Source organism: Protopterus annectens, chromosome 7.part0 (assembly GCF_019279795.1).
Source record: "Protopterus annectens isolate FY-2018-M chromosome 7.part0, PAN1.0, whole genome shotgun sequence".
In the NCBI taxonomy this organism is placed as follows: Eukaryota; Metazoa; Chordata; order Ceratodontiformes; family Protopteridae; genus Protopterus; species Protopterus annectens.
Window position 1 is genome coordinate 1,500,497,621 of NC_056739.1, and position 16,424 is coordinate 1,500,514,044.

The following is a 16,424-nucleotide window of genomic DNA, read 5'->3' on the forward strand; positions in this document are numbered from 1 at the left end:
TTCCCCATAATCCACCTACACTCAAGCCACTGGCTGAATCACCAAGGCCCAGAACTTCTGGGCTACAGCCTGGTGGCAAACCTCTAATGCTCCTGCTCTACCTGGACTTTCAGGTAGTTTTGCACCAGAGGCTACATAGAGGAGGTGCATTCATCACATGAGCAGAGTTGCCAGGTATGGTGCAGATCATTGGCACATGCCTACACTGGATGGAGAGCCTGCTTTCCATCCTGGTATGGCAAACTGCCTGTAGGCGAAGACATCAGCCACTACAGCCAGTGGCGCAGTGATGACAGTCCCCTGCATGAGCACTAGAGTCACACTGTTACTGTGCCTGATGTCCATGGGACCTCGATCTGTCTCCACCCTCACCTCAACTATGGTGTAAAAGTTATGCTGACACCCGATTTTGAACCTAGTAACACCTGCCTTCATCACCAATGCATTATCCCATCTAACCACAGAGTCAGTTAATTAGCAGATGTATTTTATACAATCAATAGTAATTGTCACATATTCTCAATAAAGTGTGTTTAAGCGATGTTGGGCATCATGCACCATAATTCAGCAAGGCTAATAAAATATTAATTCAGTAACAGGAACATACCTGTCAACCTGTTAGAGCAGTAGATCTGGAAAGATCCATAAACAATGGGTGTACAGAGGCCCATAAATAGATAATTTTTAAATATTGCTCTTACAAACTTAAAAAGATTATAGAATAACATGCTTTGAATTAACATAAATTTTGTTAAGGATATGAAGTCTAAAATTAAAATTCCTGTCATTATATTCTAAATTCAGTCTTTACTAATCTGCCAATGATTTTCCTGAAAATGACAATTTATGGAAAAACAGAACAAACATACAAGAAAAAAATCTGGAAATTCTGCAAAATTCTGTACAGTTGAGAGATATGAAGAGGAATGAGAATATTACTGAAATGTATTACCTACACCTGCATTCCAAAACAGTTGCATGTGGTCCAAGAAAGATAACTAACACTACCTGATGTCAATTACTACCTGCAGCCAAAGATTTACTTAAGCAGCATGTGTATGCAACAGCAGTTTAGTGTGCAATTATCTATTCAATGTGTAAAATACACCTGCTACTCAACTGACTCTGTAGCACCATCTGTTAAATGCATTAAATGTATCTTGTTTTTGTTCAGATAGTACTGGGTTCAAATACAGGTGTATCTATCATTTTCAAATACTTTTACATGCACCTCAAGATTATAAATTGTAATACATTTGAATCTGTGTCACCAGCTGTTTATGCACTCAATTGGTGTAATAGCATGTTTGATGCTACATGGTAGTGGTATCAGAATTTATGTAACCAATAGTACTCCATTTTACACATAGCCAGCTTTAGGCACCAGTGAACTCTGTGGTTGCTGGGGGCCCCTGTTCCTGGGGGGCCCTCAACCACAGTAAGTTATCTTACCTTGATATTTTTGTAACATGTCTGTCAAACCAACAAAAGCTAGAACATCTATCTTGTATACTTAGTAAACCTGGTGAGTAATAATGCTTATTTATATCTCCTTTAAAATTCAAAAATATATTTGCTTATAGTAATAGTGGCCTGGATTCATGATGGCTTGCACGGAGTCTAAGAGTAGAGTAAGACTCCATGCAGTCATCATGTCCGACGAGCGATCCAGGAACAGACTGTAGGGGCATGTAAGAGAGCGCCTAAAACGGCTCGTACACGGACAGGGCTGGGATATGAAAATTACCTCAATTGCAGGCGAAAGGCATGCAAATGAGGTAGATTTGCGATTATGGAAACCCGAACCTGTCCGAGTAAGAGCGGTGTTATTTGCAGAAATGTACTCAGTTGACAACTGAGTACCGTTCCGCAAATAGCAAAACAGAGCCATGACAGCTCCAAATAAAGGTTGCATCCAGTGCAGGAAGCATGCCAATGGCCAAATATACAGCCATGTGAAATGTTTCCTGATGCAATATGAAAATACATTTTTTTTTCTCTGATTTCCGATGTTTAAGTGTAGCGCAGTGCTGCACAAATGGGCTGCGCTCTAAAACCCAGAATACTAAAAATTAAAACCCACAAATGTGGATTTTATTGAAATTGTCAATGTACAATGCAAGGGAATGGCAGGCTGAAGACAACATGGCCACCGAGTAGAGGTTGCCAAGGGGGTAAGCTCAGTCTAAGGCATGTAACCAAGCATTAGTAGGCAATCCTATGTAAATGAGTGTTAGGATAATGAATCGCAAGTTTACATAGCAAATGAGCACAGTCAGTGGAGTGTAGGAGTAGGATATGGGGAGTAACAGAGTAGAAGATAGGTGACATCACGAGGGGGGTATGTATGAAAGAAGTGAAGGTCATTGGAGCAGAGTGGCATATGTCAGCTGTCATTTACACATCATGGAAAGAGGTGCGTCAACAGGTAGGCTAGGGAAAGGCAAGAAATGGAAGGTGTATGCCGTGGATAACACCAACATTTCTTGCTGAGCAGGTATGCACGCGTGTACGCGCATGTAAACTCGAGTAAAACAGAGTGCACACGTAAGCATGAGTGTGCGCGTTTAAGCTGGAGTAAGCATGTATAAGGCTGTTTAAAGAGTTGTAAGAGTGTTTGCACTGGTGTGCGTGCGTTTTAACCCGAATAAGCAAGTTTTACTCCGTGTAAGCTTGTGTGCGCGCGTGTTAGCTGCTGTGTGCGTGTTTGCGCTTGTGTGAGCAGCACCCCCCTCAGGAAACAGAAAGGAAAAAGGAAGCACAACAAATAGTAGGAAGCTACCAGGGTGTACTAGCAGAGCTAGCAGGTAAAAACAATCAGAATCAGGCAATTACACAGGCAGTACACTAGCCCAGCCAAGCCTAGCACTTAAAACTCTGCAAACAGCAGTCCATTATGTTTCTCACAACAGACACTGCAGTAAGCTAATAGAAGTGAAAGCTGAAAAAGCTTTACTGAGACAAAGAAATGTTAGGGGCTGCCATTGCTGTTATAAGGCGACATATGCAACATGCTGAGGGTGGTGACAATGGAAATGCTGCTGGACAACTAACAGTGAGGAGATGGAGAAGAGTGTACAGGCCCAGCGGAACCTACCAGGGGCTACATGAGCTGGAGATAGTGGAGCACTATAGAGTGGACAGAAACCTCCTGCAGCAAATTGTTGAGCTGTGCAGGCCACGCCTCACACACAGAACCAACAGAGGGGAACCCATTCCAGTGGAAACCAAGGTATGTGTTGGCCTAAGACTATTAGCAACAGGTACCTTCCAGAGATCAACTGGTGATATGATGGGGATATCACAGGCATCAGCATCCAGGGTACTACACCAGTTCCTGGATTCCATGTAAGCACATGCTGGTGATCATGTATATTTCCCCAATTCCCATGAGGTATTGGCCAGCAATATGCATCTCTTCCAACAAATAGCAGAATACCCTGAGGTAGTGGGTGCAATAGACTGCATGCACATATGCATCAAAGCACCAGCCGGCGAGCGGGGTAGGGTCTACTTCAACTGCAAGGGCTTCCCCTCCATCAACTGCTAGGTCATGTGTGATGCCCAGGGCATAATACTGAATGTGTGTGCAGGCTGCCCTGGAATCTACCATGATTCCCATATCTGGCATCTGACGCAGCTGTACCAGACATTTGCCAATGGGAACATCCCACATGGTCACCTAGTGGGGGATGCTGGCTATGCACTGAGCCGTGGCTGATGACACCCATCAGAAACGCACACACACCTAAACAGGAACGCCATAATGAGGCACACGCACAAACACGTAATGTAATAGAGCGTGTGTTTGGGCTGCTCAGATCATGGTTCCGGTGCCTAGACACATCTGGTGGAGCCTTGCAGCACTCACCAACTACATGTACCCAAATTGTCATGGTATGTGCTATGTTACATAATATGATCCTGCGAAAACAGCTGCAGCAGGACCAGCATAGGCCTGGGCCAAACAGCCCCCCACCATTGCCAAGGCCATCACATGCAGAGCGTGACTCAGACGAGGAACAACCTGAGCCTGCCCCAGTAAGCAAAAGGAGGCATGCCCAGTATGCTTTGACCTTGGCAAAGAGGCAATGCATAGCACATACACTGGCTCAGTAGGAACTCTGGAAATAATACCTCTCTCCGACTCGCACATATAGTAAACGGGATGCCTAAGTTGATACTACCTGCTTTCAAACATGTACAGGGAGTGTAGTATGTGCATCCAACATAGGCAGCCCTGCAGCACCACCTAAGGCATGATTGCCATGTGTTAAGCAATATAAAGCACTGCTAAACAGCATTTACCACCATGTAGTATATGCAAACAAAATCGCACGCACCAACTAGCACAACTGTGGTCAATGTTCAGTAATATTGGGCAATGTCCAGCAATGTTGGTGAATATTGAGGAATGTCGGACAAGCCTGGTCTAAGTAGGGCATAGCTGAACAAAAGCCAACATGTTCATATTTGCTTAACTAGCCCTTAAGCAGTCTGGTCTTCTCAGTATGAAAATATAAAGCAGTGATGGGTTTTGAACCCAGGATACTGTGCACTATAGCCAAAGTACTGGACCACTAAACCATGACAGTACTGCAGTGGTTAGCCTGTATGAAGGAATGTTGATAAGTCTATGCAAAGAATTTCATAGAAACCCTGCAGGCACAGCATAATCCTTGTCAAGTTATGACACAAAGGTGAGTCCTGCAGTGAGAAGAGAACCTGACTTCAAACACACACTGTATAAATGTTAATATCGGTCATGTTCACACACATCAACAAATGTAGTGGACCTCAGATAGCAACATACTGAAAGGTCACACTGGGAATGCTCACACACTTGAATAAATGAGACAAATGTCAGGCAACAAAACACGGAATGGCAGAACTGGGCATGCGCACACATTTAGGCCATGTCTGAGTACAGCAGTGGGCCACGCATATCTGGCAGTTGCATGTGTTAATCCAGGAACCTGTCACTATACAGCAATCCACCCTGTGCACACAGTTATATGACAACAGACACATCTATAATATAGTGGAAACCTGTCATAATCAAATATGCTCTGCAGATACTGAAGTTGTTCATAGAAACTGGTAAAGCAAAGATGATAAAGACCTGCAAACAGTATCAGCAGTAACCATTGTGCATCTTGAACATTAGCATAGGTTCAGAGGTCGATATAAGGCTATCTGCCCTAGGGCATGTACAAGCCTAGCTAGAGTGTGTTTGGCATTCACAACCCTGTCAGATTACTACACTGTGTGTGTGAATAGTAGGTCACACTTGATAGCCCATGTACATTTAGGCTAGTGTGCCTCTGTCTAGCAGGGACACAGAAGATATCCCTGGGGTAAACATACGATCACCCATACAGTCATCAAGATGTCTCCAGTAGGTGGTTAGTGGGTGGCTCTGCCTATGTGAAAGTGGGATTACATTCTGGAGTGAGTGGAGCCTCTGGGATAAGAATCTGTCCCTCCACAATGTCCTATTAACATCTGTGCTGAGGTATACGTCCCTGGAGTGTGTAGCTCCAAGGGAGCTGGATATCCTGAGGTGGAGCATGTCCAGTAATTCTGGGTTGGGTATATCTGTAAACAACAGGCACACATCATATCTGAGTCGGTGGTAAGCGACTGAGTAGAGCTGGAGTTACTGCATCTGAACTGTGCAGGGCATCTGTGTGAGTCCCTAGATCTTCTTGGTGAGGAACTTCCATGGCCAGTACAGTTGCTGCAGGTGTCGGGGAAGGTACACCCCAAATGTGGCATTGTAACCAAGCATGGATGTGATGAGTATGGGGGCACAATGACCTCACTCGATCTAGATGTGAAACCATATGGGATAAGGTGGCCCACATAGAAGGTGTGTCCAATCACTTTGGCAATGTGAATGTCAAAGGCGACAGTACGAACATGTCATGTCCCCAAACCCCTAACAACTCCTACCATAAGTAATGGAGTACTACCTATGTGGTAATGTGTGGGCATGTTGTTATTCCCAAAGGGGATGACTATGCAACTAATGGCATTTAGCTGTAGGCCATGGCTCAGGCACCAGTCATCCATCTCTGTGAGACCCTGTTTGAGTATGCATGTGGCAGCTGGAGAGTTGATCATGGCACCCAGTTTGCAGTCAAGTGCAAACATGTTAAGCCATATTCCCCCTGTGGTAGCCTGTACGTCAGACAAATATATACTAAACAAGAAAGGTCCCAGGACCGAGCCGTGTGGGATGCCTTGTGTAACTGGTGTATAGTCAGACATGGCACCTGCAATTCTGACCATGTGTGTGCTATCCCTGATTCAGGTATCAATCCATCGTGTGATATATGTGTCCATATCGACGCTGGTGAGTCTATGCATAATGGCCCAGTGGGTTATTGTGTTGAAGGGTTTTGCAAGGTTCAGGTAGGCTGTGTGGACAGCCGTCCCTATATCAATGGACCTGTTAGCTGTTTAAAGAATACAAACAGGTTTAAGAGGCAAGATCTGCCCACAACAATGCTGAAATGTGTAGGACACAGTGTCCGTAGGTTCCCAATGTCTATGTGTATGAGTCCCATGACAATATACTCCATAGCTTTGCAGAATAGGCTACTTAGGCTTATAGGGCAATATTGTCTGTGATCCATTGTGGCACCAACTCTGTGGAGTGGGACCACTGACACTGTACACCATTCCTTGGGTACATATCCTGTGGTAACTCCGATATTGAACAGTGATGTAATGTGAGGGTTACGTCTGTCATGATGCTCGTGTAAGATGCAGGTTGGGACACCGTCTGGTCACATTGATACTGTGATGTATGCTTTGGGGAGGGCACCTGCTACTGTGTGATGTCAGGGAGGTTATACTTTGTTGGGATGAATAGTTGCTCCTTAGGGGGGATGGGTGGGAGACATCTGCACTGAACCTGTTTGCCAGGATGTTGGCAATGCCAGTGGGTTCAGGGTAGGTTTAGTCAGTATGCAGTAACTCACAGCATATCATTGAGTGTCCACCCAGGTTCCTGACATAACTGAAGAAGGGCATGTGATAGTCCTACATGTCTGTTGCAATTGTCCGATAGAAGCGGCCCTTAGAAAAGTTCCTGAGTGATCGTAGCTGTCTGCTAGTACAGATCACAGATGCCTTCCCAGTCTGGGATTGTGCTCTATCATGTAGTAGCTTCCTCCTGATGTTGTACAGCTTATTAATGGCTGGGGTCTACCAGACAAGTCCCCTGCCATTGGAGTAGTGAGTCCTGTTGCTATTTGGGATAGCACAATCCATGCAGTCCACTAGGTGTCCATAGAATGTGTATGTAAAGGATGCAACAGTGTGAGCCGTATTTGCCACTGTCTCTGGGTCTCTGAAGTATACCACCTTGCTGCGGTGAAGTGAGACGTTGGCTCATGAGAAGTTCACCATGATTACCCAGGATGGGTGTGTGGAGGGTATATGTATGTCCAGTGAGATACATGTATGTTCTGACCTTACCAATGAGGGGTATATCGCTGGTGTGGAACATAGAGTCCCCATGTTGGTGATGATCAGGTCCAATATGTATTCCCCCTTGTGGCTGTACTGACTGTTTGTGCCATAGCATATGAGTCTACAAATTGTAGCGACTGTTGGGTGAGGGTGTCGGGGCTTGAGTAGTATCCCCAGTCAATATTTGTGTATATGAAGTTACACAATATAATAGTGTTTGTGGAGACCTTCATATTCTTCATAGTTCCCACAAAAGACGAGTGTGGTTCCTGAGTTTGGGAATGTGTTCTGTAGCAGACAACAAACTGAAAGGCAGTATTGCACAATGGTGGTTGTATATGTATGGTCTGTGATGCTTTGTGCAGTGCTACTAACCCGGAGGTGTGTGTATCTATGATGTATATGGATACACCCCCTAGTTGTGTTGTCTGTTCCAAGGCTTGTTGTCAGACAGCATGGTATGAAACATAACCTGGTAGTGCTGGTGTGCATAAGCGAGCCTGAACCAGGTGTCTGTCAGTGCACAGATATCACTATCCACCATACTGAATAGAGTCCTGAGTGGCCGCAATATGAGGTTAACACAACTGTTGTTGAGCAGCATTACCCTTAGTTTCATTTAACCTGCAATGTCTATGGAATTGGGTTTGTCTTCTGAGTCCTGCTTAAAAAAGGCACTATGGTGGTAGCAAGAGCCTTAGCCAGCATTCCAAAGTCCAAGGGTGACAGGTGCAAACTGTCCATAGTGAAGCTATGTGGCATGTTGAGCATGTCACCATAGGCTGACAGACACTGTATCCCCTATGAATTAAACAAATTTGTTAGGCAACTGTTAAATGTGATATGTGTGTCCATTTACTGTGACATCATAATTGGTGGGTGTAAGATGCTAGACAAGGTCAGGGTCATACTGGCCTGGGCTACATGATCAAAGTGTTCCTCCATGTATCATGTCATGTGGTCCAGGGAGTAACATCTGAGGTTATACACACCAGCATGGACAATTATGGTGCCAGTCCTGTACTTGCTTTGGAGTGACCTGACTGCCTGTGTTATGCGGCAGATCCTGGCACCCAACAGACAGCCCAAAGTGACTATTCCCTTGTTAGGACTGGTGAGTGGTACGTCAGTGTGTCTGACAATAAGTGTTGCCTATTACAAGTGTATTAGGTGTGTTGTTTAGCCTGAAGGGCAGTGACTGTGTGGCACACTGACATTGTGAACTATGTGATACATGGGTATTGTAGTGGGGTAGCAGGTGTGTGTGTGTGTCTGCTTTGGAGGTCTCTGCTGCTTAGGTAGAGTACATTTACAGCATCCGAGTATGTCTATGTGTGATAATGTGGATTGAGTGCTGTTGCTAGAGGATATGTGAGACTGATATGTGGTGTGTGTGGTTACCTTCACCACCTGATAGACTGTGCCAGTCATGGGTCGAGAGAGTTCAGCACCCTGTATGTCTATATAGGTGCATCTCACACATATATCTGAGTTGGTCGGGAGGAGGAGAGGGTTGTCTGTGTACATGAGGCAGATGTGACATTGTGTCAATATCACAATATCCAATAGCTGGACTGGAGAGTACACACAAAACTGATCCCTGGACATGCCAGGATATAATCATGACATACTCTGTAGCCTGATCACAAAGGATCAGTAGGGTGTTAAGCATGTAAAACAGTATAACAGGGATTAGTGCTCATGTTCATTGGTGTTTTGTAAAGAGTAGCTGAGAAGGAGTCCAGACTTAATCATGACACCTCCTTCAGCTATGTCATAAATAGCAATGTACACCCATATATGTCCTGAGTTAGGGCCAACTGTACCTGAGTGACAATGCCAACATCATGACAGACAGGCCCATATGTACATACCCACCTCCCACTGACAATAGTCCATATCATCATACCAGGATATATCACATGTAGAATGGATGAGCAGCTACCCCCACTGCCAAAAGCATGGCAGCAAGTGGAATACATTGATTCCCAATATGTGTCATGCACAAACTACAGAACAAACAGATCATGCACCTGAACAGTCAGCTGAGCCTCACCCCCTACACAGGATGTGGAACCGTTGAATGTGTCACAGCTACATATGGCACTCCCCACAAGTGTTGGTGCACAACGCACCATGGGAGGTCAAGTCCAGTACGCCTATGAAGTCTGATCTGCAAGGTCATGGAGTCCATCATGGTTGCAGTCATAAACAGAGCTATTGGAAGCTGACATACACACAACCCTACCAACTGTGGTATGTTCATGTGCGGATCATGGTTCCCAAACATGCTAGACTGTTTGCAAGGCAACCGCCTAGGACATACATCAATGAACACATCTACACATGTGTCACATAGACTTTGAATAGCCCTTTATCAACATCCCAGACACATGTAGTATCCACAAAACCAACAAGCTGTGCATAAATATGTTTTGACATATGACGGAATGTCAGTATGTCCACAGATAGATCACACAAGGTAAGGATTCTGAGGTCTTGTTCAAGCTGTTGACACTTGCTGACCCACATGGACCATTCCTGGAATGGCTGAAAACAAAGTGTACACACATCACCATGTCCAGTCTGATGATGTCACCATCCTATAAATACAGCAGGAGAAGGGAAACCAGCCAGTAAAGCAAATAGTGCGCCATGTTAATGCGTCTCTTTCTAGTATCATAACATAGTTAGGTAGGGGTTTGAATCCTGCAAACAGTGAGAGTGTGTGTGTGTGTGTGTGTGTGTGTGTGTGTGGGGGGGGTGTGTATGTGTGCAGTTTCCTTTGAGAGGTGTCCCCTTTTTGGAGACTGGGAAACCTCACTAAAAAAGGTACATTCCTCTTTGGAAAGTCTGATGATGTCAGCCTCCTACAAATACAGCAGGAGAAGGGAAACCAGCCAGTAAAGCAAATAGCGCGCCGTGCTAATGCGTCTCTCTCTAGTGTCATAACATAGTTAGGTAGGGGGTTTGAATCCTGCAAACTGTGTGTGTGTATAGGGGGGGTGTGTGTGTATGTGTGCAGTTTCCTTTGAGAGGTGTCCCCTTTTTGGAGACTGAGAAAACTCACTAAAAGAGGTACATTCCTCTTTGGAAAGTCTGATGATGTCACCATCCTACAAATACAGCAGGAGAAGGGATAGCAGCCAGTAAAGCAAACAGCGCGCCATGTTAATGCGTCTCTCTGTAGTATCATAACATAGTTAGGTAGGGGTTTGAATCCTGCAAACTGTGTGTGTGTATAGGGGGTGTGTGTGTATGTGTGCAGTTTCCTTTGAGAGGTGTCCCCTTTTTGGAGACTGGGAAAACTCACTAAAAGAGGTACATTCCTCTTTGGAAAGTCTGATGATGTCACCATCCTACAAATACAGCAGGAGAAGGGATAGCAGCCAGTAAAGCAAACAGCGCGCCGTGTTAATGCGTCTCTCTGTAGTATCATAACATATTTAGGTAGGGGTTTGAATCCTGCAAACAGTGAGTGTGTGTGTGTTTGTGTGTGAGGGGGGTGTGTGTATTTGTGCAGTTTCCTTTGAGAGGTGTCCCCTCTTCGGAGACTGGGAAAACGCACTAAAAGAGGTACATTCCACTTTGGAAAGTCTGATGATGTCACCAATACAGCAGGTGAAGGGATAGCAGCCAGTAAAGCAAATAGCACACTGTGTTAATGCATCTCCCTGTAGTATCATAACATAGTTAGGAAGGGGTCTGAATCCTGCAAATGCTGACTGTGTGTGTGTCACTGTTGGTCAATGCAGTGTGGGTTTTGCTTTTACTATGGTATGACATAGTATGATTACAACAGTAAGTGCATTGCACATATCAGGTATCTGCGTGGCAAATATGTATGTGTACATGTCCCCTCAATCAGTACATAAGTGTGAAGCCTGCATACTACATGTATACATTTGTTTCCATTAACAGGTTGTGCCGCTGCTTCTCAGTTCATATGTCACATATGTATGTATGTGACAAGACCATCCACTGTCGTGTTCTGTGGCCAAGGTCATCTGTGGCACACACACCCATGACAGTTACTTAAGACTAGTGTGAGTGAGGGTATATGCCTGGGGTATATGTCAGACATGGTCATACACAACAAAGACTTCCATGAATGGACAGTCTTTATAGGTGTACAACTGCCTTGTGGATATGCAGTCAGGCCTCTAATGTCTTATGTGATACACCTTGGGACTCCACAATACCTATAGATATGTGGATACAAAGGGACACATGACATAACATGAGGCTGTATGTACACATTGGTACCCAACATACATGTTGAGAGCTACCACCTGTGTGGTACTGACAGGATAGTATGTATAGTACATGAAGATGACTATGCCATAGTGGGCTTACTGCTATACAGCATGTATCAGACAACAGGTATCTGTCTGTATGATACCCTTGTGTAGGATATGCGTCCCATCCAGGGAATGCATTGTAGGCCAATCCATGCACTTCCAGATTTGGATGGACATATCCCTAATGTGTCTGCATGTACCTAAGGGGGCTATATGCCAAACAGGTGTGGTCACAGGAATGGGTGGTGGTCATTACCACTGGTTAGTGTTATAGTGTAGCACCGGAAGGATCCAATTGTTACTGGGTTCCCTACTACTGTGTGTCATTTGTCAGGACATCATCCAATGATTGCTTATAGTCATGCTGTTAAGGTTGTGTATACTACCAGACTGCAAATCATCGACAGATATTAACGGTATCACCCACAGCATAGTGTCAACCCATGTCATACACACATCTACCCATGTTAGTACATAACTGTAGTAGAATACATACTGGCCGAAAGGTACTATGAGATGTTAACAATGTGTAAGACAGGGTATGCCACATGTCCCATGTGTCCACTATGCACGTACATGCAGAAAGTGCGCACCCACCATGTTCACAGATGTACACTTGCTAATCTGTACTGCACACATCACACATGTACTATACACCCACTAGCACATGCTGGCAACACATTACACTTCAGCCAAGTGGCACATGGGTGGACAATACATACTCAGACCTAACAGTGGTGTAAACAATGCTATATTGACAATCAGAGCTTTGATGCATAATGTCTGCTCAGATATACCTACAAGGATGTCATTACACTTCCTTGTTGACAACTTGTTATTATTGCTACACTGCTATAGTGTCACCCTGTGCATCAGCACCATGTTAGCCTGTCCCTCTGTCAATGATGCAGATGACAGGAGGCGACACAGGTATCATCATATGCACAGGGCGTTATGTTGTTTGCCAGAGCCTGACATTGACCCATCCAATCGACATGTCTGTGTGTGTGTGTGTGTGTGTGTGTGTGTGTGTGTGTGTGTGTGAGTGTGTGCTCCACCATGTGGCTGCCATATATGGTAGTTTATGGGACAACCACAGACTGTACCTGCTAGGCTGTACAGATCACTGTCTCCGGCCATGGACACAGTACCTGTGCCTGGCAGGGGTGCTACAGACAGTATCGGGTACCAACCCTGACTGGGTACTGTCATCAGAGGCAGAGGTATGATGACTGGACCCATGTCCCTGCTGGGACTGACCAGAGCCATGTGCACATGGTCTACTGGGACGGTCAATGGACAGGCCAGCCCCAGCATTGCTGGGACTGGTACTGCCACTATGTGAGTGGCTGTGAACTGTGGGCCGTCCGCGACCACTGCCAGCTGTTGCTGTTGCTGGCATGTGTCTGCGTCGACGTCGCAACTGTCCCGCATGGTCCTGGCTCATGGAAGACATGTTGTGGAGGGTATCTAATGTCTCCCCCCAACGTCTATCAATGACCTCGGTGTAAGTCCGAATGGCACCGGCAAGGTCACGGATGCTGTCATTGATAGCGGTGTAATGTGCCCTCTGCGCCCTAAGTCCCTGCCTGGTGTATCATTTCATATGTGCCTGAGCCTGCATTACAGCCCGGAACATACTGGTTGTCATAAGACCTGTGAGGGCACGCCTACCAGGGGAAATACGACCTGTGGTGCTCCCCCAAGAACCCCTGGACCTCTGCCTATGTGGTACCATTCCAGGTCTATGGCTATGGCTGCTGTGAGGGGATGCAAGTGTCATGGGTACCACACTCTCCTGGTCAATGTCAACTGTATGCTGTCCCTCGCCTATGGCCATTGGTGGTGAGGGATGTATTGACAGTATGAGTGTGCACATAGATGGGGTTGAACGCTATGTACTGTCAATTGGCGGATCAATGACAGACCCTGTCAAATCTTCCTGTGCCAATATACGTGTCATCATCACCACTATTCGTGGCAGTGGCTTCAGGTTGCCTGCTGCTTTGGCCAATCCCTAACTCAGCACCTGTGAGAGGAAGACAGGAAACACATGTTACGGTCTGCACATGCAGACATGCACACATGAACACATGAACGCATGCACACATGCAAACATGCGCACATGCACACATGAACACATGCACACATGCACACATGAACACATGCACACATGCACACATGCACACATGAACAACCATACACACCTCACTACAGCACATACACACACATACCAGCAATCCAACACATACTCTATAGTGGGTGAAGGTGGGTGTCAGTATCACAAGGTAGACAGTCACCACACACGTGTCAGCATGCAGAATATGTGTTGCACAAGACCATGCAGTGCAAGTGTAGATGCCCCTATTAAATGGCAGTACACATGGCTTTGATGCACCTGTGTAGTTGTTCAGTGATTGGCTACACCCTGGAACACAATGTGTACATAGACACAACATTGCTGGGCAGGTATTATCAGCTCTGCAATGGCCTGTGCACCATCACTCACAAGTATACATGCCATGGCTGCATGTGTTATCTGTGTGACACATAGATATCCATGTCTGAGTGCAGTGTCTGTGTCCATAGCAGATAACAGTGGGCACGGGTGTAGCACATGCATCCAACCAATCAAATTATTAACTTAATAAACCACTCCTACCACTGTACTGTAAAACACTCCCACGAAATAACTAATCTAGCTCCTCCCCTGCCATTCTAACAATACTTTTTCTCCCTACCTTCATCTACTATCCAATTCTCACTCCTTTGCTCAATATCCCATCCATCAAAATGAACACAAATTTCCATCCTTCACAACTAAAATTACTTATCTCCTTATCACTTTTATCTTCTCTTGTCTCTACATACTTCTTAGCTTCCTACAAATACCCACTAGACTCTTCTCTTACTTTTCCCTCTAAATACACCTCCACCTCTATATCTCCCACTTTCTTAAATCTCACCTATGAGCCTAACTACCTACTAGCTAAATACCACAGACTAGCTCAACTCAAATCTAACAAACTAAAAACTAGGAAAATATTTGACTGTATTTATAAACTTCCCCAGACAAGATATTACAAACTCCTCCTCACACTATTGGATGGAGATATTCATCCCAACCCTGGCCCACACCATACTAATACCATTGTCCACAATAATCAAGACAAACCTCCTTCTGTATTATCTTCCATACCTCCCAACTCCCTCACTATTGCTCACCTCAACATATGAAGTATTTGCAATAAAATCACTCAAGTCCATGCCCTTCTTGAAGTCCATCAATTTGATATTTTATGTCTAACTGAAACATGGCTTAAGCCTACCATCAAAGACAATGAAATCACTCCACCTGGGTATAGCATCATTAGACTAGATCAGACTGTCAAAAAGGGAGGACGGGTAGCAATTATCTTCAAAACAAAATTTCAGCTTAGTAATCTTAATCTGAATTTTACCATAGATAATAATTCTGAAATAATCAGCTCCAAACTCCAAGTTAACACTACCAAAGCCATTAATATTATTTGTGCATATCTCCCACCAGGAAATAACATAAATACTCTCGAATGTATCCTCAGCTCACTCTCCACCAACCTCCCTCAAGAAACATTAGTCTTAGGCGACTTTAACATTGATTGGTACACCTGTAATAATATAAATCCCACCTCCCATATAAACCTCTTTGGCTTTATACAACTCATCAATAGTCCTACTAGAACTAACAAAACCAACAATAATGAAACCACCTTAGACTGGATCCTCACTAATTCTCCCCAACAGAATTACCAATCCGGTACCTTACAAGATGACCTAAGTGACCACTCTCTAACATATATCGTAAGACATAAAACCAGCCTAAATTTACCTACTACCTATAGAACCTTATGCTCCAAAAAGCAATTCAATACTGAGCACTTTCAAACTGAGTTAAGACTATGTAATTGGTCACCACTAAAATATCTCCCTCTTAACAAAGCAGTAGAATACTTCAACACCACTTTCTTGTCTGTCCTTGATCACCATGCCCCAAGTCGTACTATTAGAACCAAAGCTAAAGCAGCTCCCTGGCTGACCAACACTACTAGGCAAAAAAATATTCTCAGAAACAAATCCTGGGCATAATGGCATACCACAAAAAAACAATTAGACCACCAATACTTCAAAGAGCTTAGGAATAATACAAAAAAAGCCATCATGACAGACAAAAAGAACTACTACCTTCAATTTCAACAAAACTCCAAAAATGATCCTAAAAAATTCTGGGCCAGCATTAATAATCTCCTATCCCCAAGCCAGTCTACAACACCAAACCCTCAGGATTCTAACCCAGACAACCCCACACAAATTGCCAATGACTTCAATTTCTTCTTCACTAATACCATCCAAACTCTTGCTAGTCACCTATCCCCTGACACCACTAAACTATTTTTACCTACTGGAAATACTCCACCTAATTTTCAATTACAACCTATATCTACATCCTTTGTCTTATCTCTCCTTCAAAAACTGAAACCTTCCACTCCCTCTGCAGACAAACTTCCTGCTGAATTTTTGCAAATTGGAGCCAAAGCCATCGCTTACCCTATTTCTATTCTGATAAATAGATCTATTAACGAAGGAATCTTCCCTTCTATC